The sequence below is a fragment of the Mobula birostris genome, chromosome 3 (assembly GCF_030028105.1).
Source record: "Mobula birostris isolate sMobBir1 chromosome 3, sMobBir1.hap1, whole genome shotgun sequence".
NCBI classification, from domain to species: Eukaryota; Metazoa; Chordata; class Chondrichthyes; order Myliobatiformes; family Myliobatidae; genus Mobula; species Mobula birostris.
In genome coordinates, this window is record NC_092372.1 from 5,941,915 (window position 1) to 5,967,011 (window position 25,097).

Genomic DNA, 25,097 nt, shown 5'->3' on the forward strand with positions numbered 1-25,097 from the left:
GCAGGACACACACGACACTCGAGGTAACGAGACCCTGGAAGCGGTACGCCTCTCACGAGTCGGTGGGAAGCTCTTGGACGGCTGATCAGGGGATCAGCCTTAAACGCACAGGGTGGAAAGGTACGATCAGCGGGAACCCAGTGTGTGTCCGCCCTTACTTGGGTGCTGGGTTCACCGCAGAGGATCGACCGCATCTGGAGGAGGGGTCACAGTCAGTGACCTCAGGTGACATCACAAAGGACCCGCCCGAAAGCTGCTTGTGAGCAATATCACCGGTCTGTGAGTGGAAGCCGTTCTGAATGATCAGTCGTTCCCGTTCTCTCTCTCTCTCTCCCCCCACGTTGTCCATCGCCATGGCAACGATTACTGCGAATGGAACTAAATTGGACTGAACTTTGTGTCACTTTGAAATTGGTCATTTACCCCTAGACAACGATAGAGCTTGATTGATGCTGTTATCTTAATTCTGTGCACATGTGTGTTTATCATTGCTGAACTGTTGCATTTATTATCCTTTCGATTACTGTGTTGCTTGTTTCTTTAATAAAACTTTCTTAGTTCTAGTAATCCAGACTCCAACTGAGTGATCCATTTCTGCTGGTTTGGCAACCCAGTTACGGGGTACGTAACACAGGTCAAAAGCTTTAAGTTCCTTGGGGTCAATATCACAAATGACCTGACTTGGACCAACCAAGCAGAGTCCACTGTCAAGAAGGCCCACCAGCGCCTTTACTTCCTGAGAAAGCTAAAGAAATTTGGCCTGTCCCCAAAAATCCTCACTAATTTTTATAGATGCACCGTAGAAAGCATTCTTCTAGGGTGCATCACAACCTGGTATGGAAGTTGTCCTGTCCAAGACCGGAAGAAGCTGCAGAAGATCGTGAACATGGCGCAGCACATCACACAAACCAATCTTCTGTCCTTGGACTCACTTTACACTGCACGCTGTCGGAGCAGTGCTGCCAGGATAATCAAGGACATGGTGGGGCAGTCTAGGACAAGTGGGCACAGCCTCAGGATGGAGGGATGTCCATTTAAAACAGAGATACGGAGAAAATTCTTTAGCCAGTGGTTAGTGAATTTGTGGAATTTGTTGCCATGTGCAGATGTGGAGTCCAGGTCATTGGGTGTTCTTAAGGCAGAGATTGATGGGTTCTTGATTTGACATGGCATTAAAGGTTATGGGAAGAAGGCCGGGAAATGGGGTTGAAGAGGAGAAAAAAAAAGGATCAGCTATGATTGAATAGCGGAGCAGACTGAATGGGCAAAATGGCCTAATTCTGCACCTATATCTTATGGTCTTATAGTCTTACGGTCTTTACATACTTAAAAAAGCTTTTACTATCCACTTTGACATTGTTTACTAGCTTGCTTGTAGATTCCATCTTTTCCCTTCTAATTATTCTTTTAGTTCTTCTCTTTAGGTTCTTAATTGCTGATCAACACACACAAAATGCTGGAGGAACTCAGCAGGTCAGGCAGCATCTATGAAAAGAATGAACAGTTGACGTTTTGGGTGAGACCCTTCAGCAGGACACAGTGTAGCCGGTCCCCTAGTAGGCGCAATGGCAAACTGCTCTAAAAACCCACCTCGTAAGCATTCAACAAATTCACATCCATTACCAACCTGATTTTCCCAATCGACCTGCATGTTGAAATCTCCCATGACTATCCCTTTTGACACGTCTTCTCTATTTCCCATTGTAATCTGTGGTTCACATCCCAGCTACTGCTGGGAGGCCTGTATATAACTGCCATCAGGGTCCTTTTACCCTTGCAGTTTCTTAACTCAACCCACAAGGATTCAACATCATCTGATCCTATGTCACATCTTTCAACTGATTTGATGCCTTTCTTTACCAGCAAAGCCACCCCAACTCCTTTGCCTACTTTCCTATCCCTCCGATACAACGTGTAACCTTGGACATTCAGCTCCCAGCTACAACCATCCTTCAGCTGTGGTTCAGTGCTGGCCACAACATCATACCTGACAATCTGTAAAAGTGCAACAAGATCCTCCACCTTATTTCTTATACTCCATGCACTGAGATATAGCACTTTGAGTACTGTATTTGCTACCTTTTTGATTGTGCATCCCTAGTGCACTGATACTCACCCTGCTGGCTGCAATTATGTCCTATCATCTGCCTGCCCTTCCTGACAGTCTGACTGCACATTACCTTTGCTTTTTTACCATCTGTCCTATCCTGAGTCCCTTCACTCCAGTTCCCAACCCCCTGCTAAATTAGTTTAAACCCTCCCCAACAGCTCTAACAAACTGCCCATGAGAATATTGATCTCCCTCAGGTTCAGGTGCAACCCGTCACTTTTGAACAGGTCATACCTCTGCCAGAAGAGATCCCAATGATCCAAGAACCTGAAGCCGTGCCCCAACATCAGCTTCTCAGACACATATTAATTTGCCAAATCATCCTGTATCTACCCTCACTGGTGCATGGCACAGGCAGTAATCCAGAAATTACTAACCTGGAGGTCCTGCTTCTCAGCTTTCTACCTAGCTCTCTAAATTCTCTTTTCAGGACCTCTTTGCTTTGCCTTCCCATGTCATCGGTTCCAATATGTACCAAGACATCTGGCTGCTCTCCCTCCCTCTCCAAAATGTTGTGGACATGACCTGAGGCATCCCTGACCCTGGCACCAGGGAGGCTATATACCATTTGTGTGTCCCGTTCGTGTCCACAGTATCTCCTGTCTGTTCCTCTGACTATTGAGTCCCTATCACTACCGCTTCCCTCTTGTCCCTCTTTCCTTTCTGCACCACGGACCCATGCTCAGTGCCAGTAACCCAGTCTCCGTGGCATTCCCCTGGGAGGTCATTCCTCACAACAGTATCCAAAGTGGTATACTTACTGTTCCTCCTTCCATTTTACACGCGCTATCTCAAACAACATCAAGTCATGTGCAACACTTAATTTAGTACAACAACCCAAGGCATATAAACAAAATTTGACACCAAGGTACGAAAAAAAATATTTTAATTCAGACAAGCTGTAGCGACCAATTCTAACCAAACCAATTGCCACTGCTGGCGACCCCCACAGATTTGTTATTCTTGTGTGATGCATCCTCAGCTCCAATAACTCTTGTTCCAAATGCTGAAGATATGCATTCAATCCTTTATTAGCAATTAGAAAACATACAATCTTGAAGCAATGAGATTTAAGAGTACTTAAGTGTAACTAAGTTAAATTAAGCATAACTGAGTGGTCAGCAAGAGATACGGCATCCGTCGGTCCCCAGCTGCGAACTGCACCGAAGAAAGCACAAGTACATAACTTACTCCCTTCGCTTCCTCCACACCACCATTCATGTGATTAGTTACCATAATAAACACGCAACACAGGATACAATGCAGATGGAGAACCGATGCATGGCTCCTGCACAAGCAAAGACGTAGGTTTTAAGGGATGTCTTTAAAAAAGGAACTTTTAGGAAGTAGATGTGGAGGGTGGGAATTCTAGCCTTGAACACTTAGCCATGAAGAATAAATCATTAAAACGGGGGAAGCCAGAACTGGGTGAGCATAAACATCTTATAACATTTTAAGACTGAAAGAGATTGCAAGATGCTGCTGAGAATACACGGAGTATTGCATGTAGTTCCGGTCATCTAACTGTAGGAAGGATGTCCCAAAACTAGAAAGGATACAGAAAAGATTCACAAACAACAGAAATTCTGCAGATGCTGGAAATTCAAGCAGCACACATCAAAGTTGCTGGTGAACGCAGCAGGCCAGGCAGCATCTGTAGAAAAGGAGCAGTCGACGTTTCCGGCCGAGACCCTTCGTCAGGACTAACTGAAGGAAGAGTGAGTACGGGATTTGAAAGTTGGAGGGGGAGGGGGAGATCCAAAATGATAGGAGAACACAGGAGGGGGAGGGATGGAGCCAAGAGCTGGACAGGTGATAGGCAAAAGGGGATACGAGAGGATCATGGGACAGGAGGTCTGGGAAGAAAGACAAGAAGGGGGGGAGGGGGGACCCAAAGGATGGGCAAGACGTATATTCAGAGGGACAGAGGGAGAAAAAGGAGAGTGAGAGAAAGAATGTGTGCATAAAAATAAGTAACAGATGGGGTACGAGGGGGAGGTGGAGCCTTAGCGGAAGTTAGAGAAGTTGATGTTCATGCCATCAGGTTGGAGGCTACCCAGACAGAATATAAGGTGTTGTTCCTCCAACCTGAGTGTGGCTTCATCTTTACAGTAGAGGAGGCCATGGATAGACATGTCAGAATGGGAATGGGATGTGGAATTAAAATGTGTGGCCACTGGGAGAGCCTGCTTTCTCTGGCGGACAGAGCGTAGATGTTCAGCAAAGCGGTCTCCCAGTCTGCGTCGGGTCTCGCCAATATATAAAAGGCCACATTGGGAGCACCGGACGCAGTTTATCACCCCAGTCGACTCACAGGTGAAGTGTTGCCTCACCTGGAAGGACTGTTTGGGGCCCTGAATGGTGGTAAGGGCGTAAGTGTAAGGGTCACAATGATGTTACCAGGACAGGGGGCTAGGAGAACATACAAGGAGAGACTAGATGGACTGCAGCCTTTTCCAAGGAGTCTGAGGGCTGCCCTTCTGGAGGTATAAAAATCATGAGGGGCATAGATAACGTGAATGATTACCTAGGGTAGGGGACTCTAAACCCAGAGGGCAGAGGTTTGAGGTGAGAGGTGAAAGAATGAAAGGAGACCTGAGGAAGAAGTTTATCGTAGAGAGCGTGATGGATATAGAGCTTCGATCCATTTAGAATGCGCATCTACCATTACAAGAAACATCTGCCCCATAAAAGGGCCAGCAAAGTCCAAATGTAGCCTAGACCAGGGGTGGTCTGGCCACTCCCATGAGTGCAAGGGAGCTAGTGGTGGCATATTCTGATTAGTCTGACATTGCGTGCATGATTTTACCTTGTTCTCCAGATCCTGATCCATTCTTGGCCATCAAACGTAGGATCTTGCAAGGCTTTTCATTTGAGACACTCCTGGATGAGTCTCATGAATTTTCTCCACAATCTGTGAACGGCCAGGGGGAGGCACAATGACCCTTGCCGCCCCCCCCCCCCCCCAGAAAATGCAGCCATCCTGCAGACTCACTTCTGTCTTGCGTTTGGCATAAGACCTCAGTTCCTCTCCTTCCACGACTCTGGGCCAACCTTGTAAAAGAAAAGTCTTGACTTGGGACAGGACTGGCTCCCTCTCTTTCCACTGCTTAATCTAGGTCACCTTTACAGGTGTCTCTGACAGCCTCTCCAATGGAAACACAGTCTCTGGAGGCACATATGTAGTAACAGGTGTCTCAGGTAAAGGTAGTCGACTCAGTGCATCGGCAATTGCATTATCCCCACCCGCTCTGTACACTATAGTATACTGGTAGGCTGACAATGTAAGAGCCCAACGCTGTATCTTGGCTGACGCTAGCGGTGGGATGCATCTAGTCTCACTGAACAGGCTCATCAGTGATATATGGTCCGTATAAATTGTAAATACGCGTCCATAAAGGTACTGATGAAAGCGTTTGACCACAAAAACAATGGCCAGACCTTCTTTGTCTGGCTGTGAATATCCCTTCTCTGCAGCTGTCAGGGTATGTGAAGCAAAACCAATAGGCTTCTCTGAACGGTCCTCCATTACATGTGAGAGAACTGCCCTGACTCCATCGGGTGAGGCATCGCATGCAAGGGTGAGTTCCTTGTCTCAGTCATAGTGAACAAGCAGCTTCGCTGAGTGGAGGAGTTCTTTCACTTCCTTGAAAGCTTTCTCCTGCTCTTCACCCCACTGCCACTTAGTGTCATTGTGAAGCAGCTTATTCAGTGGGGTCAAAACCCTTGAGAGGTCAGGAAGAAACTTGCAATAATAATTCACCATGCCCAAAAATGATATGAGTTCCGTGATGGTCTTAGGGCTTGGCGCCTCCTTAATAGCTCTCACTTTGTCCTCCACAGGGCAAAGCCCCTCAGCTGTGATCGTGTGTCCCAGGGAAGTCACACTCGATGCCAGGAACACACATTTTCCGTGTTTCAACCGCAGCCCTGCGTCTGAGAGCCTCTTCAGCACCCGTTCTAAATTAGCCAGATGCTCCACCTCCGTAGCCCCCATGATCAAAATATCATCAAGGTACACTGCTACGTGCGGAATCCCCTGCAGCAAAGTGTCCATTGCCCTTTGAAAAATGGCAGGGCTGGACGCCACTCCAAACACCAGGCGATTTTACTTGAATAATCCCTTGTGCATATTAATTGTGACATACTCCTTTGAATCCTCGTCGAGCAGCAGCTGTTGGTAGGCATGGCTGATGTCCAGCTTTGTGAACAGTTTACCCCCTGACAGGGTCGCAAACAGGTCATTCACCCATGGCAATGGGTACTCCTCCAGCCTAGAGACCTGATTCACCGTAAACTTATAATCCCCACATAACCTCACCGTTTTGTCTGCCTTCAAAACTGGAACAATGGGAGCCTCCCACCTTGAAAACTGGACGGGCTCAATAATGGCAAGCCTCTGTAAACGTTCCAGCTCCTCCTCGACTTTGCCTTTCATGGCACAGGGCACCGACCTGGACTTAAAAAAACGTGGTGTAGCCTCAGGGTTAACATGGAGTTTCACTGTCACACCCTTCAGTGTTCCCAGCTCGTCCCTGAAAACGTCACTGTACCGCTGCAGAATGTCCTCCATCATGTGTGCATACGTAATTTTGTGCTAGCTTAGCCGGATTTTGCGAAGCCAATCGCGGCCCAAAAGACTGGGCCCCCTGCCCTTAGCTATCACTAGCCTGGCTTCAGCCTTCTGACCCCCTGATGAAATGTTCACATATAACACCCCAAAATGAGGTATGGGCTGCCCCGTATAGGTCCTGAATTTGAGCTTTGATGGTCTGATGGGAGGCAGGTTGGACCCCCATGTCCTCCTGTAGGTCTCCTCACTAATGACCGATGCAGTTGCCCCTGAATCAATCTCAAACTTAATGTCCTTTCCCCTGACAGTGACTGTGGCATAATATGGTTCAGGTGGTTCCTCATCTGTTTCCACTGCAAACATGTTGTAGGCATACACTGCTTCTTCATCTGCTTCTTCTAGATGGTGTGTGGCTGTCTGAGCCTGTTGAGCTTTCCCCTGCCCAGGCTTAATCTTACCCTTTGAACTTATGCACTTTTTAGCTAAATGTCCCTTTTTGCGACAAGCATGGCAGACAGTATCTTTGAATTTGCAATCATTTGCATAGTGCGTCCCTCCGCACCGGAAACATTCCACCCGCTTTGCCTGTTTACCAGTCTCCCTCCTGACTTGATGAACTACCGCCGACTGCGATCCCCCATGTCCTTCCTTGATACTTTTAGCAGCCATCTCCATGCCTTGGGCAATCTCTAAGGCTTTCTTGAAAGTCAACAGTGGGGTTTCCCCTAACAGGCGGTGTTGTATGCTGTCATTATTAATACCGCATACCAATCGATCATGGAGCATGTCTTCCAACACCGCTCCGAAATCACGATGCTCTGACAGCTGCCGAAGCTCGGCCACAGACTGACCTGGCTTCCTGAAACAGCTGTGAAACTTACACTGTTGGACTATCACAGAAGGTTTCTGATTGTAGTGGTTCCCCATGAGCTTGACCAGTTCGTAATATGGAATGTCCCCGTTTCCGCAGTGTGGCTAAATTCCTTATTAGCTTGTAAGTCTTTGCCCCACGCACACTCAGGAGAATAGAGCGCTTCTTAGCCTCCTCAGTAATTCCATTAGCACAGAAAATGTGTCCCAACCTTTCCTCATACTCCAGCCAATCCTCTGTTAACTCCACAAATTCAACGATAGTCCCAAATGTAGCCATCTGAACGTGTGGCTCCTTATTGGCACTGCTGCTCCTGTTCGAAATGTGCCGACACGTCCACAAAGCCCATCCCACCTTCGTTGCCAAAAATATGTGGTAACTTCTACTTTGAGAAAGGTACACTCAACAACTTCATGCCCAACGAAACAACTTTATCTCGAACGTCAAAACCGTTATGTATATACAGAGGCTTTCAGAACCCATAGGGCATGGCAGGACACTATATACAAGAGCCCCAGAAATGAAAAGAACGAAGTAAAATCCCCCATTATCCTAACTAATATTAACTTACTTTTAGTAATGCTCACATTACAACACATACTGATTTGGCAAAATGGATTGCATTTTGGTGACAAGAAGCAGGGGAAGCAGTGTAGGTTTGTTCCTTTTTGGTCCAAAAGTCTGTAACTACCATTTGGGAGAAGGCAGGAGAATGGGATTGAGACAGACGGAAAATCAGCCATGATGAAATGGTGGAACAGGCTCGATAGGATGAACGCCTTAATTCTGCTCCTATGTCTTCTGGTTATACTGCAGGAGTTGGTGTCGGCACTTTTACTTTTTGTCAGGTAACTGACTGGATGAGAATGTGTGTGATCTGATAAGTAAGTTTGCTGACAACACGAAGATTAATGGAGTACAGTCGACGTTTCGGGTAAAATAAGACAGTGTTCATGGGTTCAATGTCCAATTAGAAATCGGATGGCAGAGGGGAAGAATCTGTTCCTGAGTCGTTGAGTGTGTGTCTTCAGGCTCCTGTACTTCTTCTCTGATGGTAGCAATGAGAAGCAGGCATGTACTGGGTGATGGGGGTCCCTAATGATGATGCCCTCTTCTTGAGGCATCACCTTGTGAAAATGTCCTGGATGCTGGCGAGGCTGGTGTCCCCATGATGGAGTTTACGACTCCTAATTAAACCCTTGACCTCATGCTGAAAATCTGTGTGATTATTTATGTTCCCACTGTGAGTCTGAGTTACAGTATTGGTGGGTCAGGAATCATATATGAACACGTAATCCAGACTTTCAGTGCAGTATTGAAAGAAAACCGCTTGGGTAAAATGCCATTATTTAGATGAGATATTAATTGAAGTTTATACTCAGCTGAACATGAAGGGTCCCAGAACTGTCCAAACAGAACAAAGTAAGTCTTCCCTGGCTAATAATTATTATTTATTTACTTTTATTTATTAAGATATACAGTTCAGAACAAGCACTTACAGCCTAATGAGCTCAGCTCAGCAACCCCCGATTTAACCCTAGCCTAATAACAGGACAATTTACAATCACCGATTAACCTACTGACTGGTATGTCTTTCGACTATGGGAGGAAACCGGAGCACCTGGAGGAAACCAACACACACACTGGAAGAACCTAGAAACTTTCTTACAGAGGACGTCAGAACTGAACTTCCGACACTGATGCTCCGAGCTGTGATAAAATTGGGCTAACCACTACGCTACAGTGACGTCCTATTCCATAACCAAAGTCATTAGACTGTCCGTCTTATGCTGTGGTAATGTACAAGTTGTGTACATTGGGCAGCACCATAACGTAGTGGTTAGCATAGTGCTTTACAACCCCAGCTATGAGATCAGGATTCAATTTCCACCACTCTCTGTGAGTAGATTGTATGTTCTTTCTATGACTGCGTAGGTTTCCTCTGGTGCTCCAGTTTCCTTCCACATTCCAAAGATACATGGGTTAGGGTTAGTAAGATGTGGACGCGCTATGTTGATGTCAGGAGCAGACTACCCTGGGTACGTCCTCCCTCTAGCCTGGCGATCATATCTGCACACAGTACTCCAGATAGGCCTAACCATCTTTGTTCACTGTGACGTGAAATCCTAATGTCTGGAACATAACATTAGTGGGATGCCTATTGTACAAAGTGCTCAAAAATACTAAATGTTAAATCTCAAATGAGGGCCGTGAGAAATCAGCTTGGGGGAAATTATTCATCCGCCCCCAGCCTCGTCCAGGTAGGCAAGAAATGGATCCCGGATAGCCGAAAATTTTTTATTTGAGTTGGTTCTCAAGAACCTAAGTTTGTCCATCTGTATGATTGAGATCATGTCAGCCATCCATCTCCGAAAGGAAGGGGAAGAGGGTGGTTTCCATTCCCTCAAGATAAGTCTTTTGGCGACAGTCATCCCCAGCATCAGAGACTGTTCTATGGCTGTAGGGAAGCATAGAGTGGATTGCGAACAGCCAAAGATGGCGAGACCAACTTCCAAGGGGAAAGAGCTTTTATAGGCCTTTGAGTACCAGTCAAATATTTTGGACCAAAATCCAGTCAGTGATGGGCAAAACCGAAAGGTGTGTGACAACATGCCCTCTGTCCCTTGACATCTATCACACATTGGTGAGACAGAAGGGTAAATCCTGTGCAACCTGAGTTTAGAATAGTGGAGACGGTGGACAACTTTAAACTGGATCAGCTGGTGTCTGCTGTTAACAGAGAAACATAGAAACATCATAGACAAACTCTTGTCCCAGGCAGCTTCAGATAGTTCAATGCCCAATTCCTCTCTCCAGGCCTCTCTGATCATCACAGTAGAGGCTGTAGTACAACCATCGAACAAACGTACAAACTTAGAAACGAGATGCTTGGAAGAGATGTTTGAAAGAAGGGTTAAAGAAGTCACTTGTCAAACGGGAAACCCATCCCTGAACAGACGGGTGGGAGGGATACCACTTATCAGCTACTTACAATGCAGTCCTAACATCTCTACTACTTCGCAGAAGGGTCTGTGCCCGAAACATCGACTATACTCTTTTCCATAGATGCTGCCTGGCCTGCTGAGTTTCTCCAGCATTTCGTGCATGTTACCTCGCAATTTTTGCTCTTTTTGCACTAAATTATTTATTTTTCTTTAGAGATACAGTGTCAAACAGGCTCTTCCAGCCCAACAAGCCACTTCGCCCAGCTACCCACTTATTTAACACTACCATTATCAAAGGACTATTTACAATGACTTTTAACTGGTACGCCTTTGGAATGTGGGAAACCCGCGCTGTCTTGGGGAGAAGGTACAAACCCCTGACAAATGGTGTCAGAATTGAACTCTGAAACACCCTGAGCCATAACGGCAAAGTGACGCTACAATTATGCCGCTAATTTATTAATCCTCTGCTCTTCCAGGGTTAAAGAATACTCTTTGGTCTGATGTCTGTGGAATCATGTACCAGGATTTAAAGGCTGTCTTTCGGGATTGAGGGTGACTCTCTTCTTCATCAGATTTGTGAATTCTGAGATGACCATATAGTCCACGTGGGACCTGCACATTTTGTCACAATTGGCCGGGGTTGCATTCCTTCAGCTGTTTAGTGTTTACCATGGGCTTCTGTGTGCTCCTGATGATTCTCTGCGTCACACTGAATGTTCCTTCTCCACTTTGAGAGGTTACAGAACAGACAGAGATCAATTCCCCCCTTCTTCCATTTTCCATTCCCAATCTAATTACCTTCTTCCCCCTTCTCTTCTCCTTGCCTACCCATCATCTCCTTCTGGATCTCCTTCCCTTTTTTCATGGTTCACTCTCCTCTGGTATTGGATTCTTTATTCTTCTGCCTTTTCCTTTTTACACCTATCCCCTCTCATCCTCTCCACCCACCCAGCCATCTTCCCCCTCACCAAGAAATACTCAAATGGCAAAATCGTAGAACTGTGGCTGACAAGGGAAGTCAAGTCTAATGTAAAAGCAAAAGAGCGGGCTTACAACAAAGCAAAAATTAGTGGGAATATAGGGAAGCTTTTAAAAACCTACAGAAAGTAACTAAACAAATCATTAGGAGGGAAAAGATGCAAGCTAGCAAACAGTATCAATGTAGATAGAAAATGCTTTATCAAGTATATACCAAACAAAAGAGGGATGAGAGTGGATGTAGGACCACTAGAAAATGAGCCCAGAGAGATAATAACGGGGGGGCAAGGAGATGGTAGATGAACTAAGTGAGTATTTTGCATCAGTCTTCACTATAGAAGACTCTAGCAGTGTACCAGGTGTTGAAGCATGTGAGGGAAGAGAAGTGAGTACAGTTACTATTACAAGGGAGAAGGTGCCCAAAAAGCTGTAAGACCTAAAGGTACATAACACCTGGACCAGATGAACTGCACTCTAAGGTTCTGAAAGAGGTAGCAGAAGAGATTATGGAGACATTAGTAATGATCTTTCAAGAATCATTGGATCCTGGCATGGTTCCAGAGGACTGGAAAATTGCTAATGTCACTCCACTCTTTAAGAAAGGAGTGAGGTAGCAAATGGAAGATAAGGTGCTGTTCCTCCAACCTAAGTGTGGCCTCATCACGACAGTGAAGGAGGCCATGGATGGACGTATCGGAATGGGAATGGGAAAAGGAATTAAAATGGGTGACATTTTAGCCTCCAACCTGATGGAATGAACGTTGATTTCTCAAACTTCCAAAAATACCTCCACCCCTCCCCCTTCACCATTCCCCACCCCCTTATCCCTCTCTCATGTTATCTCCTTGCCCGCCCATCCCCTCCCTCTGGTGCTCCTCTGCCCCCTCCCTTTTTTCTTTCTTCCATGGGCTTCTGTCTCTTCCACCAATCAATTTCCTAGCTCTTTGCTTCATCCCTCCTCCTCCAAGTTTCACCTATTGCCTGGTGTCTCTCTCCTCCCCACTCCACCCCACCTTTTAAATCTACTGCTCAGCTTTTTTTCTCCAGTGACTCCTGCCAAAAGGTTTCGGCCCGGAACATCGACTGTGCTTTTTTTTTCATTTTGTGTGTGTTGCTCTGATTCTGAATAAGTTTTGTTGATCAGGCCACACTCTTGTTTTAGGACAGTGATGTGGTTCTACCTGTTGAATAAATTAACTTGGTTAAGTCCTGGCAAGCTCCTGTCCTGTCTCATGCAATCAGACAGGTGGATCTCCCTTTCAATCCCTCAGCTGCTGATTTATCATTCCTTACACAGGAAGATTACATCGCTGTGCCCCACCAGTGTGACACATAATATTCACTCTTGTTCTTATATCTTCCATTAAAAGGCAATTTTTTCCCATCCTAAGAGCTTGCTGAGGGGTTTACTAAGGGAGTACCAGAGCTTTAAGTCCTGATGGTTTATTGATATAGGTTATTGTAAAGCATTAATTGTCATTTCAAAGGATCTGTCCTGCACCTAACATGCAAGTGCCAATACGAAGAAAGCACAGCAGCACCTCTACTTCCTTAGAGATTTGCGTAGATTTGGCATGTCATCTAAAGCTGTGGATGTGTGGTGGAGAGTATACTGGCTGGTAGCACCACAGCCTGGTTTGCAAACATCAATGCCCTTGTACGGAAAAGCCTACAAAAACTAGAGGATACAGTCCAGGTTAAGCCCTCCCCAGCATTGAGCACATCTACATGAAGTGCTGTTGCAAGAAAGCAGCATCCAATCCATCATTAAGAACTGTTTACCAGCCAGGCTGTGCTTTCTTCTCGCTGCTGCCATCAGGACCCACACCAGCAGGTTCAGGAACAGTTATTACCCCTCAACCATCAGGCTCCTGAACCAGAGGGGATAACTTCACTCACCCTAACACTGAACTGTTCCAAAACATATGAACTCATTTCCAGTGACTCTCTATTTCATGTTCTTGACATTTATTGCTTATTAATTGTTATTATTATTATTATTTTTGTATTTGCAGTTTATCTTTTGCACATTGGTTGTTTGTCCATCTTGTGTGCTGTCTTTTGTTGATTCTATTGAGTTTCTTAGTATTTAATGTGAATACCCACAAGAAACTAGTTTGTATATGGCGACATATATGCATTTTGATAATAAATTTCCTTTGAACTTGAATTAATTGGGTGTTTGAATATGAGACTATGTCTGTGTTGAACTACAAGTCCCAGAATGCCTGAATGCAGTAATGTCCGGGTCCACAAGAGAGTGCCGGGTCTGCGTCACATTCCCGCATCATTGTGGCACCAGCCTCTGAGTCTCGGTCATAAACCCCTGAGCCCGGGCTTCAAGGAGGCTGGCACATTCCCTGCCAGTGTGGGGGGCACAGGAGACGGATCAGCCGAGCAGAAACCCGGCATTCCTAGCAAAGTCGCCTCGGAGGCGTTGCAAAGGTTGGATAGCCATTCCTTGTGTTTTAAAGTTTTGGTGTAGTGACTCATATTGTCATTGTGGGAATGCTAAATACTGTACTTTCGATTTGTTAACCCGGGATTTAATTTGTTACAGAAATCGAGCAAGGTTTTTATATTTATTGTGATGTGTGTGCTGGGGGTTGGGGGGATTATACTTGATGCCGTGTGTGTGGTTATTCACAGTTCCGAATGAGCAGCCGCTGCCAATCCGGGCTACGTTGTCAGATTGCTACAATGGACGGGACTGTGGGCTGTTGAAACGCAGCAGTTTCGGACAGCTGTACACTGCGTTTATGCAGTGATTTCTTTTTTGTAGTGTACCCATGCATTTTAATACAGTGTCTTTGTAATTTATAATTAATGGCACATTGTCTCAATTTAACGCCCCGTTCTGACTGCATGTGTTTTGTAATGGTTTGAGAGCATCTACGACAAAGGAAATCCATCTCGTTATTTATTAATACAATAGATGGGTAAAAAAGTCAGCTATCAGTAATATTTGTTTTGATTTCTCGATAGCAATCTTTGGGAAAGGTAGTAACGGCAGTGATGCAAGAAACTAGTGTCCTCGTTAAATGCACCGCTGACTAACTGTTACTGTCGACATATTGCATTCCTAGAATTTCCATAAAGATTGCTTGGCATCGGTCATTTTGTAAATAAGACTTATTAATGTGCTGTTGGCGTATTTGTCGTTGTTGCAGTAATTTAAATTTAACATTGCGATCCGCAATGACGAACGGCCCTTAAAAGGATTGGGCGCGGCTGCCTGTCTGAGTCTTTCACCCGGTCCACCTCCTCTCTCCCTATCCCCCCTCCCTCCCTTCCCTTCCTCCCTCCCTCAGAATGATCGGGCCAGACAAGGACTTCCTACGCCTCCTGTTTCCTTTATCGGCCCGAGCAAGCCTGCGGATTGCGGGCGGTGGGAGCTGGCCAAGGGCAAACCGGGTTTGTCAGCTCGCAGATCCGAACGGCGTCGGGCTCCTTGACCAGTGGCAGCCACGTGATACAAGCTCATCCTCAAAGCCAGACCTTCATTCCGCAGCCTGTCACTAAACACCGCGACTCTCTTCAGCTGCGAAGTGGGACACTGGGATTGGCTGGCCACTTCGTCAGTAACCTTTTGGAGCGAAATTTAAACCAGCCCCCGGCAGAGTGGATTCAGCAGGGGTTGTCTGTTAGAAAGGGCATTAAGCCTTAATTGCTTATGTGAGAATTGAGGGAATTGCAGCTGAGGTTGTCTGTTTTCTCGTCCATTATTAGCACCTAGCTATTAGCCTGAAGACACACAACATTTTAGGGACAGCTTCCACCCTCGCCATCAGATTTCTCAGTGGACAATGAACCCATTAACACTACCTCCCCGTTTTGCTGTCCTTTCGCACTGCTTATTTAATTCTTGGATATATTTTATTCTAATGCATAGTACATTTGTGTATGGCACTGCTGTCACATGCCAGTAATAATAAATCTGACACTGATTCCTAGGTGCAGCTCTGTAATAGGAACATGGGAGCAATGTTTGTTTATTGTGACGTGGGCGATCATCGTTCCATGACTGTGATTGTTCTTGGAAAAAATTCTACAGAAGTGGTTTGTGTTTGCCGCCTTCTGGGCAGTGTCCTTACAAGATGGGTAACCCCAGCTGTTGTCAACACTCTTCAGAGATTGTCTGAAGATGGGTAACCCCAGCCGTTGTCAACACTCTTCAGAGATTGTCTGAAGATGGGTAACCCCAGCCGTTGTCAATACTCTTCTGAGATTGTCTACCTGGTGTCAGTGGTCGCATAACCAGGACTTGTGATCTGCACTGGCTGTTCATACGGCCATCCACCACCTGCTCCCATGGTTTCATGTGACCCTGATCGGGATAAGCAGGTGTTATACCTTGCCCAAGGGTGACCCGCAGGCTAGCGTAGAGACATATCTTCACCCCAACACCCTAGGAGCAATATTACTGGACATGTAGTCAAGCAAACTAGACTACAGATGCAGAGATAATTCAAATTTTGTTTAGTATTTGCTTTTTAGTTTTAGTTCTATGATCTATCAAATTAAATCTGAAATAAGCAGTCTTCTAGAAACTGCTGGACTCCTGTGGGGTCCATTATATTACACACACTAATGTAATTTCTGATGAATAGGTCCAGCCTCACGGTCATGTGGTTGACTTCTAGCTCTCATCTGTAACAGTCCAGCAAGCTTTGCAATTGTAATGAATCACATCAGAAATAATCAGATAGAATATCCATCATCGAGCAGATCATTTGATAAAGCATGATTCACTCTCCGGAGAGTCGTACAGCATGGTATGGCTTCAGGCCCTTCAGCCCAAAGACTCCATGCTGACCACCCAGCTAGTCTCAATTTCCTTGGTTCAGTCCATATCTCTCTAAGCCCTGCCCTCCATGTACCTGTCCAAGAGCTTCTTGAATGATACTATTGTACCTGCCTCAACCACTTCCTCTGGCACCTCATTCCATATACTTGCCATCCTGTGTGCTGAGAATCCCCCCTCCCCCAGTCTACTCTAGATCGTTCCCTCTCACTGTGAGTCTTTGTCTTCCCTACCCAGGAGAAAAGACCTTTGCCATCTAATCGACACCTTTCGTGATCTTAAGCAATTCTATAAGGTCACCGCTCATTCTCTGATGTTCCAACAAATAAGGATGTAGCCTGGCCAGCCTCAACTTATAACTTGGGCACTTTAGTTCTGTCAGCCTCCTTGCCTGCACTTTCCTATCTCGCCTATAACACAGTGACCAACACTGTCCACGGTGTCCGAGCGTGTCTCAACCAGCAAATGCACCATCACGTCCTGTCCCCTATACTCCGTGTCCTCACTGATGAAGACCAGTGTGCTAAGCACCATTTTCACCACCTTGTCTACCTTTCAACAAACTTGTTCTCACTACTCACTACCATCAGGAAGGAGGTACAGGAGCATCAGGACGAGGTCTGTCAGACTGGGTAACAGCTTCTTCCCTCAGGCTGTGAGACTAATGACTGAGAGCCCGCCACCACGGAGATCTCAACCAGGGCAGTGAGCTGTCTACTGGTTACCTGTTTGTGCACTTCACATGCATTATATTTTATTAATGTTCCTGTGAGATTTTCTTTTACTTGTGTGTGATATATGTACTGCGGGTGCACCATGGTCCAGATGTAGCTCGGGTGCCTAAGACTTTTGCACAGTACTGTAGTTCCCCCCATTCCACTCACCGACTGTTCACTCCTCAAGGGTACCTTTGTGATCAGAAGAAGTGGCAAAATTGAGAAAGCTGCCCTGCAGGCCAGTTGACCATTGGAAAGTATATGAATGTAATTTTATCTTTTAACCCATGTCACCATGCAAAAAACAAAGGAGCTGGTTGTGGGTTACAAGAGGAATGGAGACGGGCCAATCCCTGTTGATATCAATGGACCTGGGGTTGAGAGGGTGAACAGCTTTAAGTTCCTCGGCATCCACATCACTGAGGAGCTCACGTGGTCTGTACACACCAGCTGTGTGGTGAAAAAGGCACACCACCACCTCTTTCACCTCAGACGGTTGAAGTTTGGTATGGGCCCCCAAACCCTAAGGACTTTCTACAGGGGCACAATTGAGAGCATCCTGACTGGCTGCATCACTGCCTGGTATGGGAACTGTACTTCCCTCAATCACAGGACTCTGCAGAGAGTGGACAGCCCAGTGCATCTGTAGTTGTGAACCTCCCACTAATCAGGACATGTTCAAAGACATGTGTAAGAAGGGCCTGAAGGATCATTGGGGACCTGAGTCACCCCAACCACAAACTGTTCCAGCTGCTACCATCGGGGAAACGGTACCGCAGCATAAAAGCCAGAACCAACAGGCTCCGGGACAGCTTCTTCCACCAGGCCATCAGACTGATTAACTCATGCTGATACAATTGTATTTCTATGTTTCATTGACTGTTCTATTTATCATAAATTACTATGATTGCACATTTAGACGGACACATAACTTAAAGATTTTTACTCCCCATGTATGCGAAGGTTGTAAGAAATAAAGTCATTTCAATTCAGATTGTGAGTGTGGCCAGAAGTGACAGCACAGTGGTATTCAGTGACTGGGCTCAGTCCCCACCAGACTGTGTGTTAGTCCATCGTCGGCGATGAGGACCTCGACACCATTATGATGGTGTCGAGACTAGCGCGTGATTTGGGTTTAAGTGGGGGAGAGTTGCGCAGCGTCAGCCTCACTCTCTCTTCCCAATTCCCATCTGGATCCAGTGGCAAGACAGAGTCTAGACGGCTGGAGATGGGACTAGGCGCAGTGGATGACCAGGACATTGTCTTTGTCTTGTCCCGCTCTGCACGTTCCACAATGCTTGCAGAGACCGCCTTCTTGACCGTTGGACCTTCCATTGGTCTCGTCCGCTCAGTCTGCCGGAGTCTGTCTTCACATGCTGGGATAGACAACTCCCTATCCCACCGAGGGTTTGAGACCCATCAGCTACCCTCACCTGGTTTAGCCGGCTTGTCGAGGCCGCTGTCGCATGCAACAGTCACACCAGACTATATATTGTCGGTGATGGTATTAACAGAAGTGACCATGGTGTGGTTCTTTACTTGGTGGACACCTTCCATCACATTGTGTGTTACATGTTACTGTAATTGAGATGGCTGGTAAATGTTCAAAATCTTAAACTAGATCTGGAAGGGATGCTGTGAAGCAGCAGTATTGAGGCCCAGAGTTGGTGTGGTCTGTCTGAGACTTCACTTTGCTATTACTATCTTTTCCTGGTCTGGTGAGATGTCAAAGAGCAGCATCTGACCTATCTGAAAAATGAAGAGACACTGCTGCAACACAGTTATATTTTCCCTTTTCCCTCAGCCTTTCTCTTATCACAGTCGTGTAGTGGTTAGGACAGTGCTTTACAGCACCAGTGAGCCGGGTTCAGTTCCTGCTGCTGGCTGTGCTTCCTCCCTGTGACCGTGGGGTTTCCTCCCACACTCCAAAGACATACTGGTTAATAGGCTAATTGGTCATTGTGAATTGTCCCGTGATTAGGCTGGGGTTAAATCAGTGGTTGCTGGGCGGGTCTGCAAGGGCCTACTCTGTACTGTATCCTAATAAATAAGTACATCACCTCCTGGTGCCCCCCTCCTTTCCGTTCTCCCATGGCACTCCTCTCTCTCATCAGATTCATTCTTCTTCAGCTTCTTACCTTTTTTACCTATCACCTCCTAGCTTCTTACTTCATCTCCCCCCTTCCCCCCCCACCAACTTGGTCTTGCTATCTTCCTCGAGCTTTTCCCCCTTTTTCAGTTCTGATGAAGGGTCTCAGCCTGAAACATCGACTGTTTATCCCCTTTGTAGACGACCTACTGAGTTCCTCCAGCATTTTGTGTGCATTGCTCTAGATTTCCAGCGTCTGTGGCATCTCTTGTGTTACAGAATTCTATAATGTGCTGTTTATCAAAGGATGAGAAAATTGTGCAGCCCAAATGTACAAAGGAACTGGTGTCACTGTTGCAGAGGACCTGTCCTGGAGCTATCATTTAAATATAATTGCGATGAAAACATGACAGTGCCTCTGTTTCCTCAGGAGTCTGCAGAGATTTGCACGTCATCAAAAACCTTGGCAAACATTTATAGATATGTGGTGGGAAGTGTGCTGACTGGCTGCATTATGGCTTGGTATTGCAACACCAATGCCTTTTGAGCAGAAAATCCTACAAAAGGTAGTGGATTTGACCCAGTACATCACGGTAAAACCCTCCCAACCATTGAGCACATCTACATGAAACTTTGCTGTAGAAAAACAGCATCCATCATCAAAGATCCTCACCAGCCAGGCCATGCTTTTTTCTCACTGCTGCCGTCGGCCTCAGGACTCGCACCACCAGGTTCAAGAACAGTTCCTACCCTCAACCATCAGGCTCATGGACAAAAGGGGATACCTGCACTCGTTCGACAATGCTGTTATGGTGTTATTTCATGCTTGTTATTTATTGCTGGTTAGTTATATCTGCATTTGCGTAGTTTGTTTACAGTTAACAGTTCCTGATGTTTACAGATATAGATTTGCTAAGTATGCCTACAGAAAAAAGAACCTCAGGGTTGTATGTGGTGAGATGCATGTATTCTGATAAATCTTTACTCTGAACATCACCATTAACACAACAAACTCATGGCAAGGGAGAAGTTTCTGTGACTTTGTCTATTCATTTTGTTTAACTTTTGAATTCACTATTTCTTAATAAAGACAGAGCCCGAATCACTTGCTTCTTGGCTAGGATGAAGAATAGTGTCTGTTCTGATCAGTTTTAACACCTGATCACTCCCCTACAAGGGATCTTGTGTTGAATTACAAATAAGGAAATCAGCAGACGCTGGAAATCGGAGCAACACACCCAAAATGCTGGAGGAACACAGCAGGCCAGGCAGCATCTATGGAGAAGAGTATAGTTGAGGTTTTGGGCTGAGACCATCATCAGGACTGTGGTGTTGAATTGGTTTTGGGGGTAAGGAGCTGGGGAGAGGCTTTCCCTGTCTGCTCTGTGCATTGGCCTGCTAATTCCAGTGTCTCCAGGAAGGCCACATGAGTGCCAGCGGTGCCATAGATGTGCAGGGATGGAATGGAACGGTATAGGAAGCATTGGTTTGATTGTGTATGGCAAGAATGAAAAAACTTTGAATGGTGCATTCTTGTATTTATTAATAAAGTTTGGAAAAAGATATACCCATGACAATTTACATGGGATATACCAACCAGTATCTCATGATATGGTTACCCCATACCCATTTTTAATGGTTTTGAATTATTGATAATGAAGCAAAAGCATTTTTAGGATTAATTTTTAATTGTTAACCTTGAGTTATCAAAAGCAATATCCTATACTTTCCGTGCGTAAATGATACCATTGCATGTGGATGTTGTAATTACGTTGTAGGTTAATTCCAGTTGTTCAAATGAAAGTAAGTTGCAATGCACATTACTGATTGTATTCTTAATGATCCTGGATAAGAAGGCCAGGCAGAGGAGAAATTCTCTATCTCTTTTTTTTAAAAAAAAACCCAAAAACTGCTGGAACTATTCAGCCGACAAGCAAAGAAGAGCCAGATCTAATTTGGCTGCCAGTGACTAGTGGTGTTCCACAGGGGTCGATGTTGGGACAGCTTCATTTTACGTTGTGTGTCAGTGATTTGGATGATGGAATTAGTGGCTTTGTGGCCAAGTTTGCAGACAATACGAAAGCAGGTTGAGGAGCAGGTAATGTTAAGAAGCAGGGTGTCTTCAGAAGAACTTGGATTGGGAGAATGGGCAAAGAAATGGCAGATAGAATATAGTGTCAGGCAGTGTATCGTCATGCACTTGCACTTTAAGGAATAAAGGTGTAGATTATTTTCTAAACGGAGAATAAATTCAGAAATTAGAGATGCAAAGGAACATTTGGTTCCTCATGCAGGATTCCCTATAGATTAACTTGCAGGTTGAGTTGGTGGGGAGGAAGGCAAATGCAATGTTGGCATTCATTTTGAGAGGACTGGAATATAAAAGCAAGGATGTAATGCTGAGGCTTTATAAGGTAGAGGTCAGACTGGGAGTATTGTGAGCCGGTGTAGACCCCTTATCTAAGAGAGGATGGACTAGCATTCAAGAGGGGTGAGAGAAGAAAATGATCCTGGGTATGAAAGGGTAAACTTAGGAGCATTTGATGGCTTTGGGCCTGTGCTCACTAAAGTTTAGTAGAATGGGGGCTGGGAGGGGGGGAGGTCTCATTGAAATATATTGAAAGGCCTAGAGAATGTGGATGTGGAGAGGATGTTTCCTATAGTGTGTCAGTCTAGGATGAGAGGACACAGCCTTAGAATAGAGGGATGTCCAGTTTGAACAGATGAGAAGGGATTTCTTTAGCAAGAGAGTGGGGACTGTGGAGGCCAAGTCATGGACTATATCTATAGTGCAGGTTGATAGGTTCTTGATTAATCAGGACATCAAGGTTACAGGGAAAAGGCAGGAGAATGATGTTGAGAGAGGTAATAAATCATCCATTATGGAATAGTGGAACATATTTGATGGGCTGACTGGCCTGATTCGGCTCCTATGTCTTATGACATGTAAACATTCCTAAATTTTCACTTTGATCAAACCCTAAAATTGTACAGGCATCAGATGCAAATCATCCCTGACACAGTGCCGTGCCGCAGCTGTTGGACCTGAGATCTCGATTCAGTCTTAATCGTGGGTGCTGTCTGTGGGGAGTTTGCATGTTCTCTCTTTGCCTACACGGGTTTCCTTCTAAGTGCTTCTCTCGCCTCCTACGTCACAATATGTCCATAAGTCATAGAATGCCACAGCACACAAACAGGCCCTTCAGCCCTTCTAATCCATGCCAAACTATTAATCTGCCTAGTCCCATCAACCTGCACCCAGACCATACCCCTCCCATCCATGCACCCATCCAATTTTCTCTTCTTGTAACTGAACCTGCATCCACCTCTTCCACTGACAGTTCGTGTCACTCTCTCCACCCTCTGCGTGAAGATGCTCCCCTTCATGTTCTCCTTAAACATTGAACTTTCACCCTAACCTATGACCTCTAGTTATAGTTTCACCCAAGTTCACTGGAAAAGCTTGCTTGCGTTTACCCTATCTATACTCATAATTTTATATACCTCCATCAAATCTCCCCTTATTCTCCTAAGCTCCAAAAAAGAAAGTCCTAACCTATTCAACCTTTCCCTATAACTCAGGTTCTCAAGTCCTGGGTTGGATCAATGTGTGGGTTGTTTGCCTAATCGATTACTGTAAATTGGATTGACAGTGTAGATAAGGGGAAGAATGTGTATGGGGGTAATAAAAGTGGTGAAATTATCTTTCCATGACACTTGACTCAATAACTTGGATTATAGCTGCTTAACAAGTCAGCCCGTTAATGGTTCAAGTGCATTCTTGCAATAAATTCCAAGAATGAATTAAATTTAAAAACAAGAATCTGCTAATATTACATCGATATGAGAGAGGAGTTGGCCAAAGTAAATTGGAAGGAGCTGTTGGCAGGGATGTCAGCAGAGCAGTAATGGCTTGCGTTTCTGGGGAAAATGAGGAAGGTGCAGGACATATGTATTTCAAAAATGAAGAAATATTCAAATGGTAAAATAGTACAAACGTGGCTGACAAAGAAAGTCAAAGCTAATGTAAAAATAAGCGAGGGCATACAACAAAGTAAAAAATTAGAGGGAAGATAGAGGATTGGGAAGTTTTTAAAAATCTACAGGCAGCAACTAAAAGAATCATTGGGGAAAAGATGAACTATGAAAGCAAGCTAGCAAATAATATCAAAGTGGATAGTAAAAGCTTTTTCGAGTATGTTAAAAAAAAACAGATGAGAATAGATATAGGACCACTAGAAAATGAGACAGGAGAAATAATAACGGGGGACAAGGAGATGGCTGATAAACTAAGTGAGTACTTTGCATCAGCCTTCATTGTGGAAGATACTAGCAGTGTGCCTGGTGTTGTAGTGTGTGAAGGAAGAAGAGTAATTATAATTACAATGGAGAAGGTCCTCAAAAAGCTGAAAGACCTAAAGGTACACAAGTCACCTGGACCAGATGAACTGCACTCTAGGGTTCTGAAAGAGGTAGCATTAGAGGTTTTGGTGGCATTAAAAATGGTCTTTCAAAAATCATTGGACTCTGGTATGGTGCCGGAGGACTGGAAAATTGCAAATGTTACTCCACCCTTTAAGAAAGGAGGAGGGCAGCGGAAAGGAAATTATAGACCAGTTAGCTTGACCTTAGTGGTTGGGAAGATGTTGGAGTCAATTGTTAAGGATGAGGTGATGGAGTACTTGGTGACACAGGACAAGATAGGAAAAAGTCAGCATGATTTTCTTCAAGGAAAATCTTGACTGACGAACCTGTTGGAATTCCTTGAGATTACAAGTAGGATAGATAAGGGGGATGCAGTGGATGTTGTATATTTGGACTTCCAGAAGGCCTTTGATAAGGTGCCACACATGAGGCCGCTTACCAAGTTAAGAGCTCCTTGTATTGCAGGAAAGTTACTAACATGGTTAGAGCATTAGCTGATTGAAAGAAGGCAGAGAGTGGGAATAAAAGGATCCTTCTCTGGTTGGCTGCCAGTGACTAGTGGTGTTCCACAGGGATCAGTGTTGGGACCACTTTTTATGCTGTATATAAATAACTTGGATGATGAAATAGATGGCTTTGTTGCCAAGTTTGCAGATAATGCAAAGATCGTTGGAGGGGCAGGTAGTGTTGAGGAAACAGGTACGATGCAGAAGGACTTGGACAGATTAAGAGAATGGGCAAGAGAGTGGCAAATGAAGTATAATGCTGGAAAATGCATGGTCATGCATTTTGGTAGTAGACGTAAATGTGCAGACCATTTTCTAAATGGGGAGAAAATCCAAAAATCTGAGATACAAAAGGATCTTGGAGGCCTTGTGCAGAACACCCTGAAGGTGGTGAGGAAGGTAAATACAATGTTAGCATTCATTTCAAGAGGTCTAGAATACAAGAGCAGGGATGTGATGCTAAGGTTCTATAAGGCATTGGTGAGGCCTCACCTTGAGTGTTGTGAACAGTTTTGGCCTCCTCATCTTAGACAAAATGTGCTGGCATTGGAGAAGATCCAGAGGAGGTTCACAAGGATGATTGCAAGAATGAAAGGGTTATCATACGAGGAATGTTTGATGGCTCTGGGTCGGTACTTGTTGGAATTCAGAAGGATGAGGGAGTATCTCACTGAAACCTTTTGAATGTTGAAAGGACTAGACAGAGTAGATGTGGAAAGGATACTTCCCAGGGTGGAAGAATCTAGGGCAAGAGGGCACAGCCTCAGGATAGAGGGGCATCCATTCAAAACAGCGATGCAGAGAAAGTTCTTTAGCCAGAGGGTGGTGAATTTGTGGAATTTGTTGCCATGTGCAGCTGTAGAGGCCAGGTCGCCGGGTGTATTTAAGGCAGAGATTGATAGGTTCTTGTACATGGCATCAAAGGTTACAGGGAGAAGGCTGGGAACTGGGGTTGAGGAGGAGGGAGAAGATCAACCGTGATCGAATGGCGGAGCAGACTCGATGGGCTAAATGGCCTAATTCTGCTCCTATATCTTATATTCTTGTGATATTGTGAGCTTCGTGGTACAGTAAACC

At 45.2% G+C, this 25,097-nt stretch overlaps 1 protein-coding gene across 4 annotated transcripts in view; it reads left to right on the plus strand.

Moving 5' to 3' along the window:
- Positions 1-13,774: 13,774 nt before the first annotated feature.
- The window catches only part of ctif (CBP80/20-dependent translation initiation factor), a 216,768-nt gene continuing 205,445 nt past the window's right edge, over positions 13,775-25,097 (plus strand). For all 4 annotated transcript variants that reach the window (XM_072252173.1, XM_072252175.1, XM_072252176.1 and 1 more), the window contains exon 1: positions 13,775-13,925. The gene's annotated coding sequence lies outside the window, so the exon portion shown is untranslated. The remainder of the gene's footprint in view (positions 13,926-25,097) is intronic.